The sequence below is a fragment of the Chanos chanos genome, chromosome 1 (assembly GCF_902362185.1).
Source record: "Chanos chanos chromosome 1, fChaCha1.1, whole genome shotgun sequence".
Lineage (NCBI taxonomy): Eukaryota > Metazoa > Chordata > Actinopteri > Gonorynchiformes > Chanidae > Chanos > Chanos chanos.
Window position 1 is genome coordinate 14,957,129 of NC_044495.1, and position 14,686 is coordinate 14,971,814.

Consider the following 14,686-nt stretch of genomic DNA (forward strand, 5'->3'; position numbering starts at 1 on the left):
CAGAGAGGATCTTGTTTGTTAACAGTCATGCCAGGGTGGAGTTGGACACGATGGAAGGAGTTGCAAATCCTGCAAAACATACACTCTGAATGACTCATGAAATTATCTGATGTGAGAGAGGAAGAGGGGATTTATAGCTTTAGGTACGGAGGAAAAGGGGGAGAACAGTTTACATGTGTTGAGGGTGTACATATCCCTTTTAAAATGGATGGAAACCATTTTTGCTGGTAGAAAATGCAGATTACAAGGCTTTTAGCAAAGTATGTTACTGAGTTAGATCTTTAGGTTTGTTGGATTTTCTCTTCGTCCTTTCTGTTGCACTTAGGGTAGACTGTTTCCAAATAAAGCATATCCATGAGTAAAACAGAGGAGACTACTGGGCAAAATGGTTGCAAAAAAAAAAAAAGAAAGAAAAAAAGAAAGAAAGAAAAAAATACAGGACAGAGTGAATCAACAGATGGTTAGAGGTAGATTAGATAAAACAGAAAAAGAATTGTCTGTGAAAAAGAGTCCAGAAAGGGAGAGATTTTTAAGCTTCCAGAGGTAAATGTTAATTTGGTAGGAGAGTAGAAGGAGTTAAGTATGATACTGCCCTGATATCAGGAAGGGAGAGATTTTTAAGCTTCCTTCCAGAAGTTAATGGTAATTTGGTAGGATAGGAGGAGGAGTTAAGTATCATACTACCCTGATATCAGGAGAGGAGTCTGTAAGTTTCAGTGTGGTTCAGCCCCTTTTAAAATTGAGTCCAGCTGATTGCCAGCTTTGTGGGCTGACCCAACATAGAAGTAACTACCCACATTATGAAACCGGTTCTATAATTCTGGTTTCTTCAATGTCTCAAAAGATCTACTCACATCAAAGACATTTTAGGAGTATTTCAGTTTGTGTACTGAGTTGTATTCATCATTAAGTGCTATTTTAAATGGTGTAGAGATACAACATATCACATATCAATTCATTATTTTGTGATTTAATTGTAGCTTCCCTACACTGAATGACCAAATGTTTGTTTGAATAGAGTGTTAGTAATACAATTCAGATTAAAAGCTGTGTTCTAACTGCAGAGCAGACAGTAGCGGATCCTAAAGAAATTTAAACACTTCTAGAAATGCATTACACTTGACCAGGGGTCTCTAACTCCGGGCCGGGGTCCTGCTGTTTTTCTTGTAGACCAACTAAATAGAATCTCTGATTGGCTGAAGAGTGTCCACACCTGTTTTCAAGGTGAAAATCAACAGGTAACTAAGAGGTGTAAACCAAAAACAGCAGGACCCCGGCCCTCCAGAACCAGAGTTTGAGAGCCCTGCATTTGACTATCTTCTCTTTCTGACACCCCCAGACATCCTGTCCACTGCATGTACCACCCTGCTGCCCCAGACTTAAGTTTAAGTTTCCATAATTGCACACACACACTGTGAACAGTGAATTTGTCCTCTGCATTTAACCCATCCAACACCCCAGTAGTGAACACACACACCAGACACAGGAGCAGTGGGCAGTGCGCCTGGGGAGCATTGGGGTTAAGTGCCTTGCTCAAGGGCCAGCCGTGGATGTTGGATCAAACCGGCAACCCTCCAGTCACAAGCCCGGTTCTCTAACCTTTAGACCACGGCTGTTGCGTTAACAGTGGGGAGTTATTCAGTTTCACTTGAACCTCTCTGCCAGTCATGATGAGTCTGTACATGAGCCACCATGTCCTCTGCTGGACTGGCATAGATGAAGGGCACCAGGGAAACACAGTGCTTTCTTCCTCTCTGGCACACTCTCTTTTCTGCCTGTTGACTGGAAGTTATTACTCACTGGTAAAGAAGTCTAATTTATATCAGACAAGCCCTCTGTAGTTTAAGCAAGCTGAGATTCACACAGAGCTTTGGCAAGTATGATTTCTGTGACTTTAATTTGTTTTTCAGGCAATTAGCATGGCGGCAAACTATTACTTGAATATTTAGGGAAGGGGGGGTGGGGTGGTATCATTGTAAATAAATAATAAGTAAATTTAAAGTAATGATAATTGAATTTTACCTGATAATTTGAAAATGCCATACATTTAGTCTCATGTTTATGTTATAACCATGTAGACCTGTATTTTAATGACAGGATGATCTGTATTAGCTCAGCTAATCATTGAATACTTAATAGTTAGCTAAAAAATTGTTTAATTGTTTGTTTATAATTCATGAAGCCATGCTGCTGGCCATTAATGTTCACCATAAATGCCCATATTTACAGTTTCAAGACTCAGTGTAGTTGAATGCATATGCACATAAAACAGTGTTCAACATAGCATTAATTGTTGCATTTAAAATTCAAATAGCCACATTTCTGGAATGAAATGCAATTCTTCCTTTGCAATGCAATCCATTGCTGACTCTCTTTTTTTTAAAAAAAACACAAAAAACAAAAACAAACAAAAAAAAAAAAGTTCTCATTTATTCATTGTTGAAATATTGTTTTCCAAAACATTTGGTTATCATGTCATCATCCTCAGCAAGATTCTTTTTGTGCCTCTCAAGTAAATGTCCAGAAGAACCTAGTAAGCGTAATGAAATAAAAACATAAGAAACTGATATGGGTATCTGTTAGTAAGATAAATGACAACATAAATTAATCTTGCAGCACCAGAATCATTATTTCAGGGACAACAAGAAAACTATGGGGAGTTGTTCAGGAATTTGATGAGCACTGCTAACAGTCAGAAGGCACAAGTATTTGTTAAAATGAAAATAAAAAAAAAAACAGGCGACAAGTTTAAGCTCTGACTTACAATGCAAACTACTATGTACTTTTTATCAACTGACCTTCTTGTCAAACAATTTCAAATGTGGACTATTTAGCCCAAAGACACCCTGTATTCCTGTAAATGGAGGAAACCTCTCATGGTCAGTGTTGAAAGCAAAAATACAACAAGGCCATCCCTTCAATTTTGTTTTATCTCTTTTGTTAAAATTTGTTGTGATTGTCTTTTGTACAAAAAGGTTGAACCATAGTAGGAGAGTAGAATGACCAGTATACATATAGTGTCAAGAATTTCCCTGAGGATTTTCTCATTGTGCTTTGAACTAACCATTGTGTTTATTCATGTACTTTTTCCTTTTCTGACAAATATCCCGTGAGTAAAGTAAATCTTCTTGTGTTTGTGTAGCATATTTTTATTGCATGTTTAGATGTTGTATTACAAAACAAGGATTACCTTCCAGTTTAAACTGTTCCCTTCACTTTCTGTAGATTAACATAACGAGGGATTCTCCATTATAAATACCACATAATAATGTCTGAAAAAGTCTAAGTATGATGGACAGCAGGTGGCAGCATGACCCCGTAAATGAATGCTCTATCAAGGCCTTGTGGAATCCTTTCTGGCATCTGAAAAGCACTTGTTTGCTTTAAATGGTCGGAAATACTTGACTTTCCTCCAAGTACGGTTATAGCATTGCTTGTTGTAGCTCTGAGTGCCATTAAGAAGCCAACCAAAACCATGTGAGTATATTTACAGTACAGAATACAGCGCTGTCCCTGGAATTAAATATTTCTGTTTTCTGCTTCAGTCAAGAGAAGGCTTACACAAAACGTGCCTGTTCTTCAGTAGGGATAAGGTTTTCGTCAAATGTGCCTCTTTCAGTATTACATTTTAAAACCACTGAAGTGTGCCCCAGAACAATTATGAATTTCCTTCATAAATAAAAGCACAAATGTATATGTATACATTTGCATACATGTATATATAAACCTTTGTATATATGTATATTTACCCTTACATAGACCTTTATATTATTCTTCTCTCTCTCTCTCTCTCTCTCTCTGTTTGTGTGTGTGTGTGTGTTCATGTAACATAGAATGGCACACAGTGGTAATTAATTTGTGAAAATATGAAATATGTAGTCAGCGTATTATAGTTTATACCCTTGGTCGCACCATCAGTGTCCTAGTATATTTGATGTACTCAAAATAATTCGACCTCAAATGGTGCTCTGCTACCAACTTTGAAACACATGATCTGATACCAAAGAGGCGGACAGTATAGAAAAATTGGACATTCACTGGTTCTCCACCCACGCATTCACGCACTCATTCTAGCACTCTCTCACCCACTCACTCCCTAAGACCTCTCAGTTCAAATGCAGTATACTGCCTGGTGCCATGAATGGCTTACCCACCAGGGGTCGTCTAAGTGCAGCTCTTCTGAGCAAAAAGTGTAATGCAGAAAATACACCTCTCGTTTGTTGGTCCGTTTAAACTATCCTACAACCATAGCTTCACATTTACGACAGAATAACATGACGTTTATTTTACAGCTTTGTGGTATATCTAACTAAATCGCGGCATATTTCAATGTCAAACACTGGTTTAAAGTTTAACGTAACAGTGTCCATCAATGATGCGCCTGTAGCCTAATGCTGAAATATATGCAACACTAATATTTAAAATAGTGGAGGGGTTAACAAGAGAATTGCGTTACAGTAATTAAAATGATATTATATTATGGCTAATTTTACATGCCTACTTATAAAAATGTAGTAGTCACTCAGTTAAAACTGTGTTTCGTAAAAGCATGTTGTATCTAAGGAGATAATCTGCTGTGAAATTAATAAGCAGAAGAAAACGGAATCATCGCAGTGGTGAGACGGTATTTTAGCCATATGCATAGCAGGGTTCGCTTCTTGAATGTCTGATACGTTCAAATTCAAAGAGGTGAAGAGTTCTGGATTTATGCCTCATAATCTGATTTCAATTTAATTCGTCGCCTGGCACTTGGATACAAGCGGGAATATTTTAATTGGTACGTCTCTGTGTTAATTGGATTCGTTTAAATGTAAAATTACTGTCTGAAAGATCATCTTAAATCTTTCAAACTCCTCACGGCGTGGTTTCTAGTGCACATCAGTTACACGGGAATAGTGTCTACGTTCTTGGGTTCATCTTGTAAAGTAACTCATCTTTCAAAGCAGCCTAGAATTTCAAAGAGTAACATTTATCTGTCAATAGCCTTTTTTTTTGTTTGTTTGTTTTCATGAGAGCATTCTTGAAAGACGATGCTGTAGCCTACAGTAACATGATCTTAATAATATCAATCAGAGGGGAATCGGCGGTTCACTGTCAGCGTTGTTCGCACTTATCCATAATGTGCATCACTTGTAGATATTCACACGAAGAGGCGCAGAGACAATTAACCTGCAATTTATAAGATTACACACACACACACACACACACACATTTTATGCAGTATGCTGCTAGATTTTAACATTATATTATGATTCGAATACACTATATTATATCAACGATATATTATCGGTAGCCACAGTAGTTATTCAGTTTATATTTTTTTTATTATTGTGTATAAATCAATTAATATTTCTTTATTTGTTTGTTTATTTTGAGTGTACAACTAATCACACTTACCCATCTGAAGTGGAGGGCATCTATACACATACACACACACACATACACACACACACATACACGCGCACACACACACACACACACACACACCTGAGTTCAGTATTCCACCTCCTTACATTACACCAGCACCAGTTACCATGGACTCCCAGTATAAAAACATGATATTGTATCCCCTGCTCACTACATCTCTCCCTCTCTGGTACTGGGAGGTATGCTGGCAGGCTGAATGCATACGGTGAGTGTGGCTCACTGACCCTTACTCCACAGCCTGATCCAGACTGCTGTCGAAAGCTCCAGGACCGATTTTACACCATCAGAGAGAGTAGGGCCATTACCAGCATATTACCGGTATTTAAAGGCCTTTATTTTGTGTGTGTGTGTGTGTGTAAGAGAGAGAGAGAGAGAGAGAGAGAGAGAGAGAGAGAGAGAGAGAGAGAGAAACATAGAAAATATGATAAGAAAATGACCGTGCCTTTCATTTGTGAACCTAATTAAGCTGAATTGGAAAATGCTGAAAATGGACGATTTCCTCTGTTGATTGGTGTAGCTGCCATAATAAAGCTTGTGTAATGCACATACATACTGACGGGGTCAGTCCTACACACCAGCTATGAAAAACAAACATCTAAGCAGTTCTTTGGCGACATGTGAGATTTATTTTCAGTACAGCGACAGCAACAGCTATCTTGTTGAATGCTGTGATAGCATCATTATCCATTTTTCTGTCTTTATGGGATTTGTGTATTTGTGTGTGTGTGTATGTGTGTGTGTGTGTATGTGTGTTCCAAGTTGTCTTTCAGTTTGTAGCCACAGGGGAGGGAAATAACAAGCACCAGTGGGATTTGATGCAGTCCATCAGTAGAACAGACCAGAGCAGAATGAACCCTCTGAAAGTCTAGTTTGGTGCCGAGTTGTTTGAGCTAGCTGCGTTATCCTCTCACTAAACTCAGTCACTTCAGTGAATTCTCTCTCTCTCTCTTGCTTTGTTGTTGACAGAGAAATGCTAGAGAGGCCGACATCATCATTATCTTTTCAGCCTACTGTGATCTCTCCCTTTAGGAAAACTGAGTTACATCCTTCAGGTCTTTGCTGTGTGTGTGTGTGTGTGTGCGCTTTTTTTTTTTGTTATATGTCAGTTCCTGTCTGAGTAAGGTTTACTTTATCGCTGTTACATCTAGCATGCTGGTGTGAAGACAAACAGCTCTTCTCTTTAGGTGCTGTGATGCAGTGACAGGAAATCGATGGCTGTTTTCCCACAAGCAGCTCATTAGTGTGAATCTACTGGTGTTGGTACACAGGTATGGTCTTTCTGTCAGGTGATTCTATCTGACAAAATACACAAGAGGACTGGACTACAGATTACAGAGTCCAATAAGTGAGGGGGGGGAATTCACATTGTGTGTGTATGTGTGGGTGCACTTGATGTTCTCCTCTGTTCAGTAGAAATCAATGCAAACATTGTAGATAACAAATGCCATGTTCTTGCATATACACAGTCTATAATGAATCTAAAACACAGTTGGGATCGATACAGAGGTGAAGATTTGGTCTTGATTTGGAAGCAACATTCTAAAACAAACATATTATGTTGTGTGTTCAAACAACAAAGACGACGAAATTTGGACGAGGGATTATTCAAATTATGTTTCTTGAAGCAAACAAACGTTGAGGGAAGAGGTTGATCAGTTAGACGGGTGTTTATTTTAAAAGGGTACCTCCGCAAACAGCACTATGTTCCTCTCTGAACAGTAACATATCCGTGTCTGTAATGGCATCAGCAAGACTGCTTATTCCATTATTGATGAAGCTCGAAGGGCCCATCTTGTACAATCATATTCATTTGGCAATAAGATTACTTGTATGACAATGTCCTCAGGGAAAATTTTTGTACTGGTGAGACAAATGTAGAGTCAGATTTTTTTTTTTTTTTTTTTTTCTGTGAGGTTCACGATGTGGCAGTTTTAAAGGAGGTGAGCCTTGAAAGGTCTCTCACTGAAGATACAATTTTTTTTTCTGTTACTGAAGTTTAAAAAAAAAAAAAGGAACCGGTTAGCTGTGTAAAACCCGCTGAGAGTGACACTTGGGAATTTCCAGTATGGACAAGCTGGCAGCACAAATATTGATAGATGGTGGCAAATAAAAGGACTTCTCACCACAAACTTTCAGCAAATGTCAGCCTTTCATGCAGTTGAGAAGGTCTATTTCATATCTATTACAGCAGGTTTTTCTGCCGGTCCTATTTTAGATTTTAGTGCTCCCTGCGTTGCAAATCCTCTGCCAATCTTCTTCTTTAGAATCTCTGCCAGCTCCCCCCCGAAGCATTCTTCCCCTCTGTACCTCCCTTTCTCCCTCTTTTGATGTGACAGAACAAACTGCGACCTATTAGGATTAAGGCTTTGAAAAGATCTTTGATGCGGCTCAAGGTTCCTTTAAACTGGCGAGCTGACAATATATGAGCTGTGTGGAGGCAGTTGCAGAATGAGGCGATTGGTTGTCCTCAGCAAGGTCTTGTGTTGAGCACCCCCACCACACGCACACACATGTACACGTGCGCGCACACACACACGCACGCACACACACACACACACACACACACACACACACACACATGCACACATGCACACACAGACACTCACACGCACATGCGCGCATCACACACACACACACACACACACACACACACACACACACACACACACACAAATACCCCCAACAAATCTTCAAATTTAACCCCATCTGAGGTCCTGCTCCATCTAGAGGCACACACTAGCTGGCTACTCCTCTACAAAAATGCTTGGTTCTGTGGCACTGTGTTTTGTTTTGAATTGCTAAGGACGCTTCTCACTGATGACTTGGCTCTGAGCCCTTGCTATATCTGAACTGCTGCCTGGAATCAAGTGAAGACAATGGGTCTTTTTTCTCTTTTCCAAAGAACACACAGCAGCCTCATAGACTACAGGAGGTTGCAAACCTAGGAAATGTGAAGGACATGGATAAATGCAGTGCCATGTATTTCAAAGGAAAACAGATTGCTGGAAAAAAGAAAACATAGAGAGACAGAGAAAACAGAACCTCTGGCACATTCTTTTTTTTGCTAAACTGATTTTTGTATGAATCTGTGAATGGTCTTGTGAACAGTGAATTACCACATATGTTTTCCCTCTGTTGCCTGACTAGAATATTGGTACTGTCAAAGTGCTTGACTCTCCACAGAAGGACGTAATAAATGCATATATATATTTTTTTTCTTTTTTCAAGAGAGAGGCTGTCTGACACTCAGTAAATGAAAACACATCCGATGTAGCATCAATATAGTACAAACATATCTCAGGACTGACAGGTTGTATCTCTGTGTTATCAAGGTAAGTTGAAATAATTATGGGTGAAATCTAAAATATGAGGAATAACAAGATCATCCAACATTCCCCCTTTTTTTTCCACCGTTGTATGTAAGCCTCCTCTGTAAATATGAATTCATATCTCATAATATCAAAATTCTCATGACACAGTCAGAAGGAGAATTTGTGAGGATCCAATTTAGATATGGCCTTTCTTTCTCTGGCACATCCTGCCTGAATCACAGAGAACACATCTGAGTAAATGACAGTGATAAACTGCCATACAGAAGAGTGGCGGAATAGGACCCTACCTCACTGGGAAGACACACTGTCAGGGCATTGCCACGCTAATGCTCTTTGTGACCTTATCTCTGTAACCTTATTGACCTTATCTCTCTTGCATCACATTTGCATTCTCAGTACTGGATGTGTTTTTTAAGCTGAAAGCCACTCTATATGGAGAAGTGCGTTCTAATCTTTTTAAAGAGGTGTTTCTCAAGTTGGCTTTCTGCTTTGGAGAGTATATTCTGAAAAGAACCTACTTAATGTTTTGTCATGGAAGAAAACACCAAAATGGCCTTGAATTGTATCCTCTTGGTTCACAGGTAAAGTATATGTTATATGTACAACTATGGCATGAAGTGTGAACGTAACCTCTTTCTCTTGTCCAGTATTGTTGGACAGCCTCGTTTTATATTTTTTGGAGTCTCGTCCCTCTAATTCTTATTTTAGGTTCCATTCTAATGAATGGAGAGGCAGTGACCCTACGGGAAACTGAGAGCTTTAAGAGGTCTGGATAACACAGGCAGCGGAGTGAGTGTCAGGGCACACATCCAGGCCTGTGAAATTTGGCCAAAAAAGAAGAAAAAAAAACTTTTTGTTTTTCGGAAGCGCTCCTTTGCCTGCTGGATTAGGCTTTCATTCACGTTAAGAAAAAAACACAAAAAAAAAACAAGCAGGCACCTGTTTGGACAGCACCAAAGACCCGCTCTGGATAATGTTTTCTTATAACACCCCTCTCACCCCACACCTCCCCATAGTGCCCAAAATAAGAACAAAGTACCATAATGTGGTTGGGTAGTTTTATTCATCTTTTCTGTGTCCGCATTGTTTAAGCTAAGTGCAGCTCTCAGCCAGTTGGTCAGACATGTTTGTTTTTGGCCATGAGAGGTGGAGCCTAATTTGAAAGGGTCAAACAAACCGTAAAAAACAACACTCGGCTCTTGACTTGTCAGCTCTTTCCCTTGGCGGGAAACGTCTCCGTAACAGTCAGAAAATGGAAAACAGACAGAACAAGATGCAGCGGGTTTGTCTTTAACTTCTATGTAAATCCCTGAAGATACACACAATGCCATTTTACCGCTGAATTTTCCGCTTCTTCGCTCTGTGATTTTCAGCACCTTTTGTCACTAATAGTGGATTGCTTCCATTAAGTGGCATTGTTCAACTCATCAAATCCTCTTCACTAATCTGATTTCATCGGATGTGAAGAGATGAGATACCAGCCATCAATCTGTAATCTTTCATCTCAAATTAAAAGAGTAAAAGAAAAAGAAAAAAAAAACGATCATTGAAAAATTGAGAATCGGTTTGCGTAGGTTAGTCCTGTGACTTCAAAAGAAAACATTAATTTGTTGTGTTATCTCACTCAAATCCTATTAAAACTGGGTCAGTGTAGTCACAGCAGATTCAAAACATCATCATATCAATGTATTATCACTACAATTATCTTCTCCAAGGAGGCAGACTATTGGGGTATGCCTTTTTATTATTTGATTAATAGTCAGGAACATGAGTGCAGATTAATCTAAAATAGGCTACCACTCTATTGGACAAAAATTCTAAGATAACCACAACGTATTTGGGTTGTGGACAGTGAATATACATCTATAGATGTAGTGGAAGATGATCTTTGTAACTTAAGTTAACATTTGAAAATAGGATATGCTTCATGCAGAAACCACTTCCCTTTTTTTTCTAACTTTATGTCAGTCCTACAAATCAGTTTATTGTTCCATCATAAACATTTGCTTTCAAGAACAAAATGTATTTTTCTTTTGTGTTCTGAATCAGAAATAACGTCTAAGACATTGAAGCCTGGTTCATAATGCACCTACAACACACACACATACATAATCTTTCTCTCTCTCTCTCTCTCTCTCTCTCTCTCTCTCTCTCTCTCTCTCGCTCTCTCTCTCTCTCTCTCTCTCTCTCTCTCTCTCTCACACACACACACACACACACACACACACACATTTAATTCAAAAGTATAAATGTAGTTTTCTCCAGACCTCTTTTTCATTGTTCTGGGGAATCAAGGACTCTCAATGCTGCGATTGGTTTAGTTGGTTTGTAAAGGAAGTGTGCTAAAGATGAGTCCCTTCATCTGTTCATCACTTTCAAAGCAGCCTCAAGAGAGTATTTTCTCACTATTTCTCTTCACCTCTCTTTCCTGGGGTGACTGTCTGTTGGTACATTAAAGGTATGGGTTTTTTTTTTTCTGCCATCATTCTCGTCAGCTGTTTGTTTCAGTAAACGCTGCAAGCAGGAGATATGAAAGCAATTTCATATATTTTCTGTTTTCTTGCATAAAAAGGGTGGAGTGGCACATACTGAGAAAGACTCCACAGAGTTCCCAGAGCTGCCTCGGCTGATGGACAAAGCAAATTCTCCGACTCTTGAGATAAAATTGAAATAGAGGTCTGTCTCACTCTGCATGCATAAGCTTCTGTTTCCCACCATATAGGCCCTAAAGTCATTAAAAGAAAATGATAGCTGGTCTATTTGGGGGAAAGTGTGTTTAGCATTATACACAGATTGGTATTTGGCTGGCACTAGCCTAGCTACCTTGACAGGGAGTGTGAGAGAACTGTTCTTGAAAGAGAACCAATTATCCCTCCAGAATTCCTGAGGCAAAAGTTTAAAATGTGAAAGTAGCTCCAGAACTGTTGGTAATGTTGTAAAGGACCAGGTTGCATTAAAGGCACAGGCTGTTTTAGAATCATATAGTCATCACAAGGACGAAAATACAAATGAAATTAAATAGTGTAAAAAACAACTATTATGCAGAGGAGGCAAAAAGAAAAACAAAAAAGGAAATTAGAGGGTGTACCTCTGTTCAATGTTTTTTTTATGAGCACATGATGCACAATGTTTCAAACAATGCAGCTTTGATTCACTATTATTAAAAGTGACACATCTAGTTTTGTTTGACATGACATGTTTTTGTTGTAATTTGCATTTACATCAGTATGTGTTTTGAATATGGTTAGTGGTGAGCCATATTTCATATTATATGGCTCACCACTAACCATATTCTCTTTGTGAGCTGAACTAATGTGCTATTTTTCAGTAAATCTCTCTTGATATGAATGGTGCTATTTCTTTCCTATAGAAGCGGAATTGAATATTTCTCCATTCAAGTAACAATGCATGTTTTTCAGTATGGGTGGTGCTTTGAAATGTTTGCGCTGCTTTCTGTGGCATGGATTCCACCAGTTGCTGGAGTCTCGAAGCACCTCAATTTCAAAACATTGATCAAAATGATTAAAAAACAAAGAAACAAACAGAACTGAACATGCCCTAATTGTGATGATTAATTCTGTTGTTTCTGGTTGTACGTTGTTCTGTGCTCTTAGTGGCGTAGAAGTGTACTGATTGCCTACTGTTTTGAGCAAACCAGTATTTTTTACATGGCTTTAATTGCATCTCCCCCACCCAATAACAAGATAAATATTCCATGCATTATGTTTTGAAGAAATCAACACCTGTGAATACATCTACAGTGAGTTGTTCAACAAGGTCGAAGAGAAAGAAGAATGAGAGAGGCAGACAGAAATAGGCATCGGCGCAGAGCTATGCAGCTCTGTGTTAGAGTGAGAGAGAGAGAGAGAGAGAGAGAGAGAGAGAGATGGCTAGCTTCTTTGTTCACTCACCTCTCCAAACGGCTAGTGTTTGACTTCCTGCGGGCAGGAGTGGGTAATTCAGGCCCTCTGTGTGAGGTTGTTAGATCAGCCGGCTCATGACTGCTCCATTCTCTCAGACCCTTGACAGCAAATATGGAGTAATGATATTGTCTCCAGCTGGGTAATAACACACAGTTGAGGCCAGCACACTGCGCTGCTGTGCTGAGATGGAGGGGTAGAAGAATGACTCTGAAGTAGTGAAGGAAAATGACTGGAGAAATGTCCCCAGCCCTGAAGTGGAGCAATGAAAAAAGAAAATGCACTCTTGCAACAATTCGGCGCTCAATAGGTTTCCTGTTCTCCATAGAATAATTACACGTCAAATAGGAAATACATACACACACACACACACACACACACACACACACACACACGCACGCACACACGGACCCATGCACCCACAATTTCTCTTATTTTAGAATTTGGATATTTGTTAAACCTTTGGATATTTTGTCAAAAGCCTTTACCAGGTCTAACTTTAGAATCTACTCTTTATTGTAGACTGGACACTGATGTCACACCCTAATACCAAGAAGTTATAGGTTTCCAAAGCTCTTAGTGATTGAGCTTCATCTGCTTAAACTACAGTGTGATTGTAAGAGACAGCAGTCGGTGTGTGTTGGTGTAAGTTCATTGACTATAAGGATGAACGGGTATGTGTTTAGTATGTGATTTAACAAAACACAGTAATAAGGATACCACAGGTGTAACCAAATTCACTGAATGATAAACTGCATGCAGACCATGCACACTTGATCTGGATTGCATCCACACAATGGCAAAATCCACTCACACAGCTAGCTTGCTCATTTCAGGAGCAGGACAATCTGATCTAATCCCATTCCTTTTACCACTACATCTCTGCTTGTCTTTTGTATGCTGTTCCCCCAGAATGTGGACAACATCTGGATGAATGTTGCAGATGAGGACTGAAGAAGGACCAAGAGCCTCAACTCAGCATCCTGTGAATACAAGAGAAATTTCTTCAAATGAAGTTATGATACATCATAAAAACACAGCCACACAAATACAAACACAACTTAGCCTCCCATTCAAATTTGGTGTTGAAAGCCCATGACAGATGAAACATTGATGAAACTTCAGTGGACACTGTTACTGGTTTTGCACACGGGACTAAAAGTGAAGAGATAAAAGCATGAAGGTTAAAGGTATGATATGATGGAATCGTGATAGTAAAAAAGGAAAAACAGTGCCTTTCGTAGCTAACAATATCAGTCACGGGGTGATATTTATCTCTTGAATACATAGTTCTACCTTGTGGAGTAATCACATGAGCTACTTACTAACCTTAATAGAATAATACTTTGAGAACTCATCTTGTCTTTGCTGATCTCTCTGTTTTCTGATTATTTTTTCAGCTCTTTTCATTCCTTGAGTCTTTAAGCGTTGATTTAAGGTGTAGCTATTGTAGCGCTTGCCCTCACTTCCCAGTCTGATTCTAGTGAGGTGCACATCGAGAGTGTTCTTCTGGCAGACTCATTTAATCTCTCTCTCTCTCTCTCTCTCTCTCTCTCTCTCTCTCTCTCTCTCTCGTTCCCAACATCTTTGTATGATGGCCAAGAATTTTAAACCCTTTCCAAGCACTGGACCAGGAAGGCGAGAGCAGAGAGGAGAGCGGAAAAAGAGAGAGAAAGAATAAGAGCTCGCCGTCTTCTGCTTTCTTCATGGTTTTTTTTTTTCTTTATCTCTCAAGAAGATCTCGTGTAGTGTGAAAGTAAATTAAAATGCGATGTAAAATGTAGCCTTGATAGTCACAGGCAAGAGGAAAAAAAGGATGTGTATTAAAATGGACAAATTCATCTTTTTTTTTTCAAACTCTCTCGCTCAAGGGCTTAAAGCAGCTATACCGAAATTGAATTCCAGGTCTGTCATACTGATTTTCATAACATACTTGTATGACCTTAACTGACTAAATCTTAAGTGTGAAAAAAGTCAGAGATGAAATGAGTCATTTTAGAAAACAGG